The sequence below is a fragment of the Equus przewalskii genome, chromosome 24 (genome assembly GCF_037783145.1).
Source record: "Equus przewalskii isolate Varuska chromosome 24, EquPr2, whole genome shotgun sequence".
NCBI classification, from domain to species: domain Eukaryota; kingdom Metazoa; phylum Chordata; class Mammalia; order Perissodactyla; family Equidae; genus Equus; species Equus przewalskii.
The window spans coordinates 10,368,899-10,385,034 of record NC_091854.1 but is presented as its reverse complement, the minus strand read 5'-3'; positions in this window follow the sequence as shown (position 1 = coordinate 10,385,034).

The following is a 16,136-nucleotide window of genomic DNA, read 5'->3' as shown; positions in this document are numbered from 1 at the left end:
GCTGGCTTGGTTCCCTGTCCAAACTATGCATAGAATAGGCTCTGTGGATTACTGGGTTCTCTGGTCAGGCTTCCTATATGGTCAAGATTGGGTAACATAGTCAGTAGTAGGCAGTATAGTCAGTAGTGAATTAGCTTCCCTGCTCTAGCGGGTCAACAGAACAGGCCCCAAGGCCTGAATGGCCCATTTTTTAGGGAACTGAGTCAGACAAGACTATGCACTTAATTTCCTGGCCAGACCAGGCCACTGATTTTGCTCTATAGATGGTGAAAGTCCTGGCTTGTGCTCTCTATTCAAGTGGCAATGAAAGCAGGTGTGTTGAATGGGCTCTGCTGCTTCCCATGTGCTGCAGTTAGGTTCCCTGGTTACCTGGGCTAAGGCTGTATTCAACAATGGGCAGGGCTATGGATTACTTTTCTTTCCAAGACAGAGCAGGAGAATTGGTGTCAATGCAAGCAAGCCTCATTGTTTGAGGTCTTGACTCTTAACCTGTTCTCCAAGTTCCCTGGTTGAATAATCACTGCCACTGCTGTGTGGGCAATCGACTCTGCATGCTGTACTTTCTGCCCGAGTGTAAATTGGTTACACAGCTCTCCAGGTGTTCTGGCCAGGCTTTCTGGTTGGGTGGAGCATGAGGTACACTCAGCAGGGGGTTGGGTTATGAATTAGCTCTCTTGCCCAGGCTGAGTGGGAGGGCCAGCTCCAATCAGCCGCTCACGTGTCCTGGTCAGGCTTTCTGGTCAGGATGGGCTGGGAGCTATGCTCAGCAGTGGGTGGGGCTATGACTTGGTTCCATTTGGGCAGAGGAGGAAAAACAGCTCTAAGCCTGGCAGTGCTCTTTATTTGTGATTTTAACTCAAGCTGACCTGCATCCCAAGTTTCCTGGCTGAATTGTGCCACTGGATTTGCTCTGCTGACCATTAGTTCTGCCTGCTGGACTCTCTGCTTGGGATTTTCTGGGCTACACAGCTTCCAGATCTTCTGGACAGGCTTTCTAGTTGCGTGGAGCTGGGAACTCTAATCATAAGTGGTCCAGGCTATGACTCAGCTCTCCTGCCTGGGCAGAGGTGGGAAGACCAGGCTCCAGGACCCACAAGGCTCTTTGAGGACCCAGATCAGGCATACCTGTGCCTTGGCAAGTTCTCTCATCAGACTGCATCACTGCCTTGGCTCTGCAAATGATCAAAGCCAGTGGTTGGGACTACTAGTTGGATGCTGCAGGTAGAAAATTTGTCTGGCAAGATCCAAGCACTGGTTGTTGCAAGCCCCTCTCCGTTCCTTCATAATCAGATTTCCAGTGGTCAATGCATATTTCCTTACCATCTCTGTGAGGCAAGACTACAGTGGGAAATCCAAGAATAGACCCACAATGCTATGGGAGTTGGATGATCACCCTTGGTTCTCATTTCCCACTGGAGGAAACGTAGGCTCAAGGAAGACCTCTTAGTACGGTGTTGTGCTGGCCTGGGGGAGGAGCAATGTGGTCAGTGTGTAGCTGCTTCTTTCACCCTTCTAATGCAGTCTGTCTTGGTCTTGGTGGTTCAGAGGGTTGCTACAGCCTCTCCTCCATATTCTTTCTCAGTGGCATCTTGTCCATGAAGAATTGTTAGTTCTTCTTCTTGTGAGGGTGAGAAAAGTTGGAAATGTCCTATGCCATCATCTGGGAGACTCCACTTCCCAAACCTTTTCTTCCTTTTTAGGATTGTTTTAACAATTTGGGGTCCCTTGAGACTCTGTATGAATTTTAGAATTTTTTTTTATTTATGCAAAAAATGTCTGGGATTTTGATTGCATTCAACCTGCAGATCACTTTTCATAATACTGACATTTTAACAATATCAAATCGTCCAATTCACGAACAGGACATGTGTTTCCATTTACTTATGCTGTCATTAATTTCTTTCAGTAATTTTTGTAGTTTTCCTTATATAAGACTTTCACCTCCTTGATTAAGTCAATTTCTGTTTTTATTTTATTTGATGCTATTATAAATGGAATTGTTTTTGTAATTTCCTTTTCAGATTGTTCATTGTTTGTGTATAGAAACACAACTAATTTTTGTGTGTTGGGTGTATCCTGATACTTTGCTGAATTCATTTATTAGTTCCAACAGTTTTTTTGGTGGAGAGTTTAGGGTCTCTATGTATAAGATTATAGCATCCACAAAATGGGATAATTTTACTTCTTTCTTACCAATTTGGAAAGCTTTTGTTTCATTTTCTTGCCTTATTGCTCTGGCTAGAATTTCCACTACTATGTTGAATAGAAGTGGTGACTGTGGGCACATTTGCCTTGTTCCTGATCTTAGAGGAGAAGCTTCCAGCCTTTCATCATTGAGTATGATGTTTGCAATGTGATTTTACATATGCGTTTTATTTTGTTAAAGTAGTTTTCTCTATTCAAGTTTATTTAGTTATTTTATCATGAAAGGTGTTGAATTTTGTCAAATATTTTTTCTATGTCAATTTAGATGATCATTTGGGTTTTTTCCTTTCGTTCTGTTGATATCACGCATTACATCCATCGTTTTACCTATGTTAACCATCCTTGCTTTCTGGAAATAAATCCCTGTTGGTCATGGTGTATAAGCCTTTTACTATGCTGCTGAATTCAGTTTGCTAGGATTTTGTTGAGGATTTTGGCATCATGTTCATAAGGATTAACTTTAATTTTTGGTATTGTTCTATAGTTTGATTTTCTTGTAGTGTCTCTTTTTGGTTTAAGGGTAATACATATCCTTGTTCTATGAGTTAGGAAGTATTTCTTCCTCTTCCGTTTTCTGTATAAGTTTGATTAGAATTGGTGATAGTTCTTTTTTTAAATATTTGGTAGAATTCACTGGTGAAGTCATCAGGCCCAGGGCTTTTCTCTGTTGAGGACCTTTTAATTACCAATTCCATATCCTTACTAGTTTTAGGTCTATTCAGGCTTTTTATTTCTTTGCAATTTAGTCTTGGTAGGTTTGACATTTCTAGGAATTTGTCCGTTTCATCTTGATTATCCAATTTATTGCCATATAATTGTTCATAGTACTTTTATAATCCTTTTTATTTCTGTAAAATCAGCAACAATGTCCTCACTTTGACGCCTGATTTTAATACTTGGAGTCTTCTCCCTTTTATTCTTAGTTCATGTAGCTAAAAGTTTGTTGATTTTTGTTGATCTTTTTCTAAGAATCAACTTTTGGTTTCATCAATTTTTTCCTATAGTTTTTCTACTCTGTGTTTCTTTGATCTCTGCTCTAATATTGTTTTCTTCCTTCTGCTAGATTTGGATTTAGTTTATTCTTCTTTCTAATTCCTTAAGTGGTAAAATTAGATTGTTGATTTGAGATCTTTCTTGTTTTTTTTTTTAATATAAGTGCTCATAACTATAAATTTTCCTGTTAAATTGCTTTTGCTGAGTTTAATAAGTTTTGATATGTTGTGTTTTTCTTTTCATTTGTCTCTAAATATTTTCTAACTTCTCTTGTAATTTCATTTTTCATCCATTCATTGTTTAAAAGCATGTTGTTTAATTTCTAGATATTGTGAATTTTCCAGTTGCCTTTTTTAAATTGATTTGTAACTTAATCTCATTTTGGTCAGAGGAGATACTTGTATGATATGTATCTTTTTAAATCTACTGAAACTGAATTTGTGGCCTAAAATATGATCTATCTTGGAAGATGTCCCCCTTGGAAAATGAACTTGAGAAGAATATGTATTCTCTTGTTGTTGAGTAGAATGTTCTGTATATATCTTTTAGATCTAGTTGGTTTATTGTGTTTTTTATGTCCTCTATTGCCTTTCTTATCTTCTGTCTGGCTGGTCTATTATTGTGAGTGGGTCATTGAAGTCTGCAAATATTCTTGTAGAATTGTATGTTTCTCCCTTCACTTCTGTCAGGTTTTGCTTCCTATATATATATATATATATTTTTTTTTTTTTTGAGGAAGATTAGCCCTGACTAACATCTGCCACCAATCCTCCTCTATTTTTGCTGAGGAAGACTGGCCCTGAGCTAGCATCCGAAACCATCTTCCTCTACTTTATATATGGGATGCCTGTCACATCATGGCTTGACAAGTGGTGCATAGGTCTGCACCTGGGATCCGAACCAGTGAACCCCAGGCCGCTGAAGTGAAATGTGTGAACTTAACTGCTGCGTCATGCATGGGCCCCAATTCCTATATTTTGATGGACTCTTAAGTGCATAAATGTTTATAATCATTATGCCTTCTTCCTATATTGAACCTGGTAATATAGAATGTCCTTTATGGTGTGTTAATGCAAACAACCCATGATCAATCTATAAGTCAAAATTGGGGAGAGTTTATTATATGAGCCAGTTTTGAGGACTGTAGCCCAGGGGAACACTTTCACCATCAAAGGTTGAAAGATTTCAAGTATAAATTGATAACTTTATCTCTCTGTGCAAAATCCATTAATAGTTCCCCATTTAGTTAGATTAAACTCTAAACACCTTGAAGTCATCTACCAGGTCTTTCAAAGCCTGCCCCACTGCCTCCTTTGCAAGTCATGGTGCCATTCTTATTCACTCTACTTTTGTCCAAATCCACTGTGTTTCCATTATTTTCCTGAAGTTGTAGAGTTTGTTTATGCCTCAGACCTTCTCACAAAATATTCACTCTGTCTGAATACAGTATTTCTCCCTATTCTATTTAGCTCCAATCCATTTTTAAATCCTCATCTTTCAAAAACTTTCACAGGCAGATATTGTGTATCATGAAGTCTAAATTATATCTTATCTACGTAGGCCCCTTACTTATACATAGCAGCCTTTTATTTTGATTTATTGTTCATATAGCTGTTTATCATTATGGAGTTTTTAAATTTTCTCTTTCTCCAATGGGGAACACTTTGGGAAGAATTTTCAAAGGCTGGAATGAGGATAGAAATCACATTTTTAAAATCTACCATTTAACTAGTGGTTGGTACATTGCAGGTATTCCCTTAATATTTTTGAATTGAAGAACAAGAGAATTGTCCCATGGTTACTGGCAAAGCCTTACACATGTACAACATTTGCCTATCTTTGTTGCTCGGTATAGATCTCCAGGAAGGATATTTCATGAGTCAGGAATTGAGAAATTGGCAGAGAAGATTACTGTAGGATAACAGGATTTTGGTTCTTTTCTTTTTCTTTGCCTTGCTGTTATGAATATTAGATGTCATTTGAAATCATTTTAGTTCCCATGTGTGTGTTTTCCTTGGTAAGATTGGACTGTGCATTTTTCAGGAGCAATCCTTATGCCTTCCTCTTTTAATCTTAACAATGGCCAGGTAAGAAGTGGGAGTGAGAAAGGTTCATGAGGCCCATTGACTATGATTCTGCCTCAGTCTGGGCCTTGGAATGACTGAGGATATAGAAGCAGAAGTCTGCAGTTTGATCTATGAATTCACAGTGAAGTTCCTCTTCCTATAGCTGCCCAAGGTAGGCATAGTACTTCTTATGTTGGGGTGGTCAAAGATTAAGCATGTTTTCTTTGGGAAGAATGTTCAGATACTCAACTGAGGGTCATTAAAGTTTTTACATTTTTGGTCATACCTGGAAGAATAAAAATTAGAGATAGTACAACTTCAAAATAGTACCTCAAATATAAGACTCCTTCAACTTCGTAATTTTCACAGAAGCTATCTAAGGAGATAAAAGTTAACTAGTAATGGGTCATAAATAAAAAATTTAAAGGAGTAGAGAAAAAAGAAGATTTCTCCAACAACAGATAGGTAGTGCAATTTAAAATTAGATCCATTTGATTCTGCTGAGGAATGTTTTCATTTCCTGTAACAGAACAGCCAGGGTAGCACAGTTGCAAAATTATATTTTTCAGCACCTACACAGAAATGGCCAGTGTGATATTATTTTCACTTTATTTGTTACCTAACCATAGGTCCCAGTAACCTTGATTTAAGTTCACCTAAAGTTCCAGATACCAATCAGCAGCGATGGGCTGTTCATTAGCTTCCAGCTCTAGGAAGAAATTTCTCAGAGTCCACACAAAAGCTGGGAGGAAGCTCACAAAGTCAGCTGCATCTTCAGTCACACAGTTACCAGGTGAGGCTTTTACCCAGATTCCATGTGTCAACTCGGTCCTGTAGTGAGACGATACTACAGGAAAACTGCAGCAAATAGGAACACTTTTTGTGCTATATCTCCTTCCAATGCATAAATAATACTTATCTAATTCTGGGTAATGCTTATACAAAACAATTTTCCTTTTCACTGGCCCAATCATTTACTCATTTTAAGGTGATTTTAAGGAAAGCTAATTCAGTGCTGTGTTTGAAATATGTCTGGAAATTTTGGAGTAGTTGACAATGACCAAGTCTAGGTAATGCAGAAGGGGGAGGATAAAGATATGAGAAAATGATGGAACTTAGAGTTTTGAGTGAGTGTCTATTGGTTGCTGAAGTCTCTAAAAAGACAGTGAACTAGGAAGGAACTAAAGTCTTTAAGAAATGAAGGGAATGCTTTTTGGGAAGTTAGTAATGACTGCAACAAGAAGAGTGGTATAGTCTGAAAGCATGTCCTTCAAAGGAGCTTCCTTCTCCACAGGGGAAGAATGAGAAGTGTCTGGAAACTGTAATAAGGAGGAAGGAGGTTATCCAACTCTTCTCTGGTGCCCCTGATATGGGAGAAAAAATAGTAATCACTTAACACCACTTGACAGGTCTGTAGAGGAAACAATGTCCACAGGGTATAGACAGAACTCAGTTAGAAGGAAACATTTAGTGAAGATGATAAGGATATAGGGATTTGCTGAAAAGAATTCTAGAGAATACTGTGAGTTTGGAGATGGAGGGGAGATTAAGCCAAAAAGTGGATGTACAGAGCCTTGTGCAGCTAAATGTCTGAGGATGCTGTGTGACCAGAAAGGCTTGGACTTCCGGGGGTGACTCAGGTAAACTGGGATGTTGAGTAAAATGGGACCTGTTAAGGAGGCAACTTATGAATTCATCTGAAGTTGCACACCTCTGTACCTGGTGAAAAAATAAAGCTATTTTTTCGATATTAAGAGTTGTTCTGGATCACAAACAAGATAGTACATTTGGTCCATGACCTGCTGGTTGATGGTTCCCATATTGTTGTACATAAAGGTACAGCAAAGGAGACTTGCCAGGACACTGATCCAGGAGTCATTCTAGTTGTCTCCCTAGAAGTCATTGTAGAAGCCACATAGAGAAGAAGAGCATGTGCTTACAATTCAGATAGACAAAGTCTGAATCGCAGCTCTGTCTCTGTTTAGCTGTGGATACTTTGGCAAGCCATTTCTCTATGCAATTTTTTCCCATCTGTACAAAAATTTAGAAACATTCAATTCATGGTGTAGTGAATTTTAAATAGGGCTTTTTATAGCCTTTATTTTCTGTTATCTTTTTGATGATAGTCATTCCAACATGTATGAGGTGATATCTCATTGTGGTTTTGATTTGCATTTCTCTGATAATTATTGATGTGGAACACCTTTTCATGTACCCATTGGCCATTTATATATCTTCTTTGGAAAATATCTGTCCAAGTCCTTTGCACATATTTTAATCAGAGGATGATGATTTTTTTTGGCGTTGAGCTGTAGGGGCCTCTCATATATTTGGATATTACTGCTTATCAGATACACGATTTGCATCACTTCTTGGCCTTTTGGCTAAGATCAAGTACAGGTATATGCTTTGCAAATATTTTCTCCCATTCTGTAGGTTGCCTTTCATTTTGTTGATCACTTTTTTTTGCCATGCAGCCACTGTTTAGTTTTAAGTAGTCTCACTTTATTTTTGCTTTTGTTGCCTGTGATTTTGGTGTTATATCCAAAAAATTGTTGCCAACGTTAATGTTAAGGTGCTTACTGCCTATGTTTTCTTCCAGCAGTTTTATGGTTTCAGGTGTTACGTTGATGTTTTTAACTCATTTGATATTAATTTTTGTGAGTGGTCTAAGATAGGGGTTCAATTTCAATCATTTGAATGTGATTACCCAGTTTTCCGAACACCATTCATTGAAGAGACTATCTTTTCCCTGTTGATTGTTCTTGGCTCCCTTGTCAAAGATTCATTGACCATACTTGTGGGTTTATTTCCGGGCTCTTGATTCCTTTCAATTGCTTTATGTGTCTATTTCTATGTCAGTACCATACTGTTTTGATTGCAATATCATTGTAATATAGTTTGAAATCAGAAATGATTTTACTTCTTGCCTCTCATTTGGGATATCTTTTCATTCTTTTTCTTGCTTGACTGCTCTGGCTAGACTTCAGTACTGTGCTGAATAGGAGGGGCGAGAGTGGGCACACTTGTCTTATTCCTGATCTTAGAGGGAAAGCTTTCAAACTTTGACCATTAAGTATGATATTAGCTGTGGGCTTGTCATATATGACCTTTATTGTGCTGAGGCATGGTCCTTTCATATTCAATTTAGTGAGAGCTTGTATCACGAAAGGATATTTAATTTTGTCAAATGATTCTTCTGCATCTATTGAGATGGTCATACGGTTTTATCCTTCATTCTATTAATGCGATGTATCACATTTGTAGATTTGAAGAGTTAAACCATCATTGCATCCCAGGGATGACTCCCACTTGATCATGTATATGATCCTTTCACTGTGCTGGCTGGCCTCTGGCTTCAACTGGGACGGCTAGGTAGGCTCCCTGGTCCAGCAGAGCTGCTGACTGTGTTCTACAGTCAAGTGTGGCCACTAGCTGGGCTCTGCAATAACCTCTGGTTGGGTGAAGTTGCAGGTCATGTTTCCTGGCAGGGTGGTGACACTGGTTGGACCACCTGATTCGGCAGAGGTGTGGGCTGGGGTCCACAATTTTTCCTGGTTGGGTGGGGCCTCAGGCTGTTTTCCCTGATGAGATGGTGCTGCTTGTTGGACTTCATGTTCAGGTGGGGCTGTAAGCTGGGCTTTCTGGTTAGACATGGCTTCAGGCTGAGCTCTATGATCAGGAGAGGCTACAGGCTGAGTACCAAAGTTGGGCGGGGCCACAAGCTGGGCCTTACATTTGAGTACACTGCTGGCTATAGCCAACTATTGAGTGAGGTCACTGGCCATAGTCTGGTTGGTTGTGGCCCCCAGCTCTATCCTGCAGTTGGATTTGGATGAAGAATATGATCTGTGGTGGGGCAGGGTTGATATCTGGGCTTACAGGTCAGGTGGTGCTGAAGACTTCTCTCTGTGTTTGGTGGGGTCAGTGATTTAGCTCGCTGCCTGGGCAAGGCTGCAGAGTCTTTTAAGCAATCAGGAAGGGATGTATATTGGGCTATGTTGGTGTGCAGGGCTATAGGCTAGGCTCCATGTTTGGGTGGTATTGTAGGCTGGGCTCCAAGGTTCCCCTATTTCCTAATCAGGCTTCCTGGTCATGTGGGACTGGAGGCTATTTTCTTCAGGGGGCAGGTTTGCTGGCTAGGCTCCCTGCCTTAGTGGGACTGTAGGATTGGCTCCATGGCTGCTCAAGTTCTCTGGCCAAGTGTCCTGGTTGGGCAGGACTGAAGGCTGTGCTCAGCAGTGGGGTGGGTTGCTGCTTTGTTTTCCTGCCCTGCTATACCACAGGATATGCTCTTGGGCTGCCTGGCATCTCAGGGCAGACTTCCTCTTCAGGCGGTGATTGAGACTCTACTCACCAGCTTTTCAGGGCTGCAAATTTGCTTCCCTGCCTGGACGGCCCTTGAGTTGTGTTTCATGCTGCTGGGCGTCTGTAGCTACACTTCCCAGTGGGACAGGATGGGATATTATGATCATTAGTTGGGCAGGGCTGTGAATTTGATTCCTTTTCCAGGTGAGGCCATAGAATGGGTTCAGTGCGTACTACGACCCAGTGGTTGGGGACCCAAATCAGGCAGAACTGCAAATTAAACTGTGGAAATAGATTCTCATTGTACTTACATGTGATTTTATTCAGCTGCTTCTTTTAGCATCCATTGATGATTGTGTTAATAATAATTATTACTGTGAACTTTGTCTAAAGGTGATTTTGTATTTTCACCATTCCTTAAACATTTATTTGAGTTCTACTGTAAGCAAGAGCTGTCCCTTCTCCTCTATTTATTGATGTACGTATTCAATCTTTTAATTATCTGTATGGACTCATAGGTATTTGTTTTATTCTGTGGGCTTTAATATTTTACTATCATTATTTATTTTTTTGCTCCATTTACCCTATATTTGTTCATTTAGTGCTTTTCAAGCTGGCTCTGGGTCTTTTTGGCATGCTTCCATCATATTTTGAGCACTTGCTTACTTTCCAGCACAATCAAATATTCCTAGTTCATCTTGCATTTTCTCTGCTTAAACCCTAATATCAATCATTCCTCCAATAAGCCTTGATTCCTTTCATTGGATAATGGTACTTAGAAACCAAGATGTCACACTAGGTGTGTGCATTACTTCTAGATCTCTCAGGTGGCACAGCTGATAAATATATGTATGCATAGTAGTACATGCATATACACATCTGTATTTCTTTCTCTTTATTTTAACTTTTTTTAATTAATTTTTTTGCTGGGAAAGATTTGCCCTGAGCTAACATCCGTTGCCAGTCTTCCTCTTTTTATGTGAGCTACAGCCACAGCTTGGCTGCTGACAGATGAGTGGTGTAGTTCCATGCCCGGGAACCAAACCCGGGCCACCGAAGTGGAACGTGCCAAACTTTAACCACTAGACCATTAAGGCTGACCCTGTATTTATTTCTTATGTATCCATTTCTCTATATTACCAGGAGTTCCTGCTGATATTTTCAATTCCAGTCCACTACAACAGGATTTTTTCAAACTTCCCTCTCCCTTTATTAAAACTACTTTTCCTGACTATGGTTGACTTACCTTTCATTATCCATAATAAATTTACCTACCTGCTCAATCCCAGTATACACATCAAGTTTCAACATTGCTAATCCGTACTGTGTGATAAATAAATTGATGAACTAGAGTACAATAATAGTGTGCAATTCTTTTTATCTTTAGCCTTATGTATACAGTCAGAACCCCGTATTTCAAAGATGCTTATTAGTTCTTTCCTTCTCCATCTTCTTCAGTATGGTTAAATTATTCATTTATAACGTACTTAGGTTCATTTGTTCCTGCGTATCTTCCATTTTGTCCGCCATCTCATCTTGATTGATTTTAAGTAGGTATTCAGATTTTGAGTATGTGAAACATTATGTGGTTCTAAGATTCAGAGCTTTCCAAAAAGGTGTACTCAGAGAAACAGCACTTCTCCTTCATCTTGCTTCTCCATTCTCATTCCATCTTTCATTCTTTTCTTTCCATACCACTCCCATTCATGCTCTGTAGATACACAATCTTCAGAGTTTCTAGTTTCTCTCTCTTGTATTTCCTTTTCACAAATAAACAGATCCATGTACGTTTTCTTATACACGTAGCCTAACATAAAATTTCACATAGTATAGATATATGGAAATCACTGCATATTCATTCACATAAAGCTTTTGCACTGTTTTCTTACAGCTATTTACACAATTGTGTGGATGTGCCATAGTTTATTTCTACTCACGCTGATGGGAGATGTTTGATTAGTCTTTCAGATGAGGGCAATTAACCAAACAATGGCTACTTCAGTTCCCGAGTGAGCATGGGGTGAACTATATGAAAGAAGGTAAAGGAAGTTCAGGATCTAACAGCAAACTGTACTGTCCAGTCGTCTTATGGGAAAACAGGATACCATTGATCCTCAGGAAAAATGTTATATATTGTGTTATATACTCAAATTTTAGTTGTGCCATGTGAAAGAATCTCATTTGCTTGTAAACACTGTGAAAGTTCATCTCTTCTGGTCACTTACGGTCTACCTATATGCATGTACAAATTTCTTATTCAATACTATAACAGTTTTCTTTTTACATGTTTAAGGAAAGGACTTTGCTGATAAGACTTTCAATTCACTTTATAATATGAAAGAGTGAATTTCTTGTCTATGCTCCAAACCTCTTTGAAGATGATGAATGTTACTGTCTGTTGATAAATTTGGGCATTTTGGTTGTGAATAATTCAATTCATGATAGGTACAAAATTATTCTATCTATGAAAACATTTATAAATCCAAAATAAATAGGGAGGTGCCTTGAATATTATATACTCTAATATTAACAGCATTTCTAGCTCATCAATAGGATTGTAATTTATTTATTTATTTAAGATTTTACTTTTTTCCTTTTTCTCCCCAAAGCCCCCCGGTACATAGTTGTATATTCTTCATTCTGGGTCCTTCTAGTTGTGGCATGTGGGACGCTGCCTCAGCGTGGTTTGATGAGCAGTGCCATGTCCGCACCCAGCATTCGAACCAACGAAACACTGGGCCACCTGCAGTGGAGCGCGTGAACTTAACCACTCCGCCATGGGGGCAGCCCCGATTGTAACTTATTTTTTATACTTTTCTATCAATAGTGTTTTTTTAAGAATGTGAATTATTTTATCATCACAGAAAAAAAACACACAAAAGTAAAGCATTTTCTATTTGGAAAACAAAAATCATTTATTTCAAGAAACATTTTGTGTTAGGTGTTGGATATTGAAATTCATTTGTCATTCATTTGTTAGACAAGTATTTAGTAATCCTTGACGATATATAAACCCTGTAAAAGATTACTGTTTAACTCTGCATAGATGAATTACTATATTAAGGTAGGTCAGTTAGGAAATGTGGCTCCAAAGAGAGATTTTATCAATCCTCTTGGTTTGGACAGAAAGCACAGGCAACTGATAAAGTTTCAGGGTGCAATAAAGATATTTTATTCTGGCGAGCAAGTAGGACACAAAGATTCAAACAATAGCAGTTTGGAAATGAGAATTAATTTATGCATGTTGTAATTAAGTTTAAAATGTTTCAGAATAAACAATATACTGTGTGTGTTTAGATGCTGACTCCAATTTACAATCATAGGGTGGTTAACAAGCATGTGAGTTGACCAAGCCTGGGATAACTACCTTAAGAATTGGTGATTTAGTACAGGAAGCATTCTTTTCTGAATTTACAATAATGAATGTGTTCATTGGCATAAGAGTCATAGGAATAATAAAGTGAGTGGGATTTAAAATATGTGATGGGTTAGGAGAATTGAACAGGTCCCAGTAGCTAGTTTGAACAAGACACACTGTACGGCAGGCCCACCTGCTCCTGCCAGCTGTGTATGTTCCAGGGCTTGCACCTCTTGCCCTGCTTCTCCCCACTCCAGAGAGGACCCTGACCCTGATATAACTTCAGGGCCAGAGAACCTGTCACAGATGCTCCTGCACCCCCCCATGGAGTGAGCCTTTGCTTCAGAGAGAAGGACATCCGCAGGCTGCAGACCAGTTGTTTAAATGTTCTTACTCTTTGTTATATTCAAAGTACACATATCGGCAAAATTTAACCTGAGTCCGAAGAGGCCAGAGGATCTGACAAGACACTGTCTTGTCAGATCATCTGCTCCCTTATTTCCTGTATTCTTGAAGCGAAGTCTTCCTTATTTTTCCTTGCATTTCTACTGAGTTCCTGCATCCCATCCTCTCTATGATGCTGAAGAGTTTCCTTTATAAATACATTCTGTGAGGACTATACAGTAACAAGCTAACAGGTGAGAGTAGCACTCCTGAGGCAGGCTACGGCCAAATCCGAGGGAATGGAGAAAGGTATGTAGATGTGTCCACAGCAGCTCACTTCTTACTGGACCGACACCACATGGAAGAATGGCTGTGAAACTGCCTTCCCACAGAAATGTTGAAAAAGTGCTTGTATGGATCTTTGATTCTTTCAATTATTTAACAATTATTTATTAATATTCACGTATGGGAGAGGCCTTTTGACTGGAGCCTTATGTGGAGATGTATATAAATCTTATTCCAATGGATGACACTTTATGACTGAACTTAAAAGTGAATGAGGATTCCTCTTACTCTGCTTTTATCTTCTACCTCACTCTTGATCCCTTCTTTCATCTAAACCATGATCATTTCGTGTCAACATTCACCTGTTGACTGTTTCTGATTTGTCTTGCTGGTCATGTGTGTTGGGGAGAATTGAACAAGCAGCAGAACTCATCACTGCTCCCTCATCCCCTTTACCAGATCGACCAGACACGCAGGATTCAGCACACTTCTCTGATGATACCAAAGGGTCTGTGGGGACTGGCTCAGTTGCAGCAATCCTCATTCCAGTGACTTAGGTTGGGGAAAATGTAAGCAACTGACCATTAGCTCACTACCCTCAAGAAAGTACAGCTGTGCCTGTAGATTGAACAGTCTGTCAGCCTGTGGGTATCATGTTCAATGAGAAATTGAGGCTCAAATCAAAAGCGTAGTCTTATTTTGACAGAAGCTCCTTGAATGGATACAAGAATTATGGTGAAAATGAGAGGTTTGCAAGACAATGGTTCTTTCTTTACTATTTTAGCAATTATAATTTTGCTGTGAGGCAAAAGAGGTGGCTGGATAATTGTCATGGGAGAGAAGCTTGAGGAACCAGAGCATGTGGAGTGTCCAGTCCCTCAGAGAGGACAGAGCAGCAGGTTTAGTCAAGTGTGCATGTCCTTTTTGCCTCTGAGTCCCTTCTGCCCTGGTTCCTAAAACTGTGTCCTTTATTTTGAGAGACCTACAGAGCAGTCAATATAGTAAGGAAATGGTAACTTGACCCCTGTTGGATGGCAGTTCATATAATTTATTCAGTCATATTTTTTGAACACCTGGTGTTTATGTGGTGAACTTTGTGTTAGGAGCTAAATATGTGATGATGGAGATCATCAAGTAGATGAGATCATGAGGTGGTAGGGGAGACAGCTGTACATATGTCATTTGAATTTCCATTTATATGAAACGTGCTATGGTAGGAGGGAAAACATAGCACAATGGTAGCACAAAGAAGACACCCAACCAGTCTCTGGAAGTCAGGAAACAGGAGTCTGTGAGGTTAACACATAAAGGGTACAGGGTGAAGAAGCCAGACTATTTAAGCAAGTCTGTGTCCTGTGTGCACAGGCTGAGCCAAGAGAAAGAGAATATGTATAGCCTGTGGAACTACAAGCCGTTCATTCTAAACACAAGAATCTTAAACTCTAGACAACTGAAAAGAATTCCCCAAATGTTGAGCTGATCCTGAAAACACTTTGCTTCTCATTCACCATCTTTATAAATGTTGGGTGGGAATTTGGAGACCATTCCACCTGACATCCCTGTAGATTTTATATCTGAAAATAACTTAGGGACTAGGATTTCAAGACCTTCTTCAGAGACCCAAATGATAACAAAATGAAGATGCACATCCTGTAGTGTCTGTTTCTTGATGTAATAAGTAGACTATTCCTGTTGAACTGACCTATGCATTTTCTACCAGTATTACGTAGAACTTCCCCATTCTTTGTATTATTGTTTTAATTTTAATAATCGTATTTATTTATGTTTGAGTAAGTAAGAATTCATGCCAGATATGAAAGGCACAGAAGAATAAACTATGTAAAGTTAGTCATCCGCTTGTGTCTTACCTCAACTGTCTAGGTCTATTCCTATTGTGTCCATGGATACTAGTTTATTTTGTATTTTCCAGAGACAGATGACAATACAAATACATTTTCATTATTTTCTAAATTCAGTGGTGCAACTATACACACTTTCTGCATCTTTTTTTTTCACTTATGATCAACTTTGGAGATTTCTTCCTGTTAGTAGAAACAGAGTTTCCCCTTTCATTTAGTGACTGTAGAGTGTTCCATTGTAAATACGTCTCCAGATTTACCTCACAAGTCTCTGACAGAGGGACTTTAAAATTGTTTCCAGTCTTTAGGAATTACAATAATCCAGCAACAGATATACTACTATATATGTCATTTTGAACTTGGGTAAATCAATCTAGAAGATAAATTCCTAAATGTGGACTTACTGGCTCAACCATTTTTGCGTTTAAACTTTTGATGTATATTTGCACCAACTTGCACTCTCACTAGCAAATATGAGAGATTGCCAGTTTCCTGAAACTGTTGCCAATCTGGTGTCCTATCACAACTGTCCTTTCTGGCCCACTTAACAGGTGACACAGGTACCTCCTAGTTTTACTTTGCATATCTTTTATAATCAGTAAAGTTAAATATTTTTATTCTCTTATGATATTTTTGCTCATTCAAAAAATGTGGTATTTGATCTTCCTTCGCTGATTA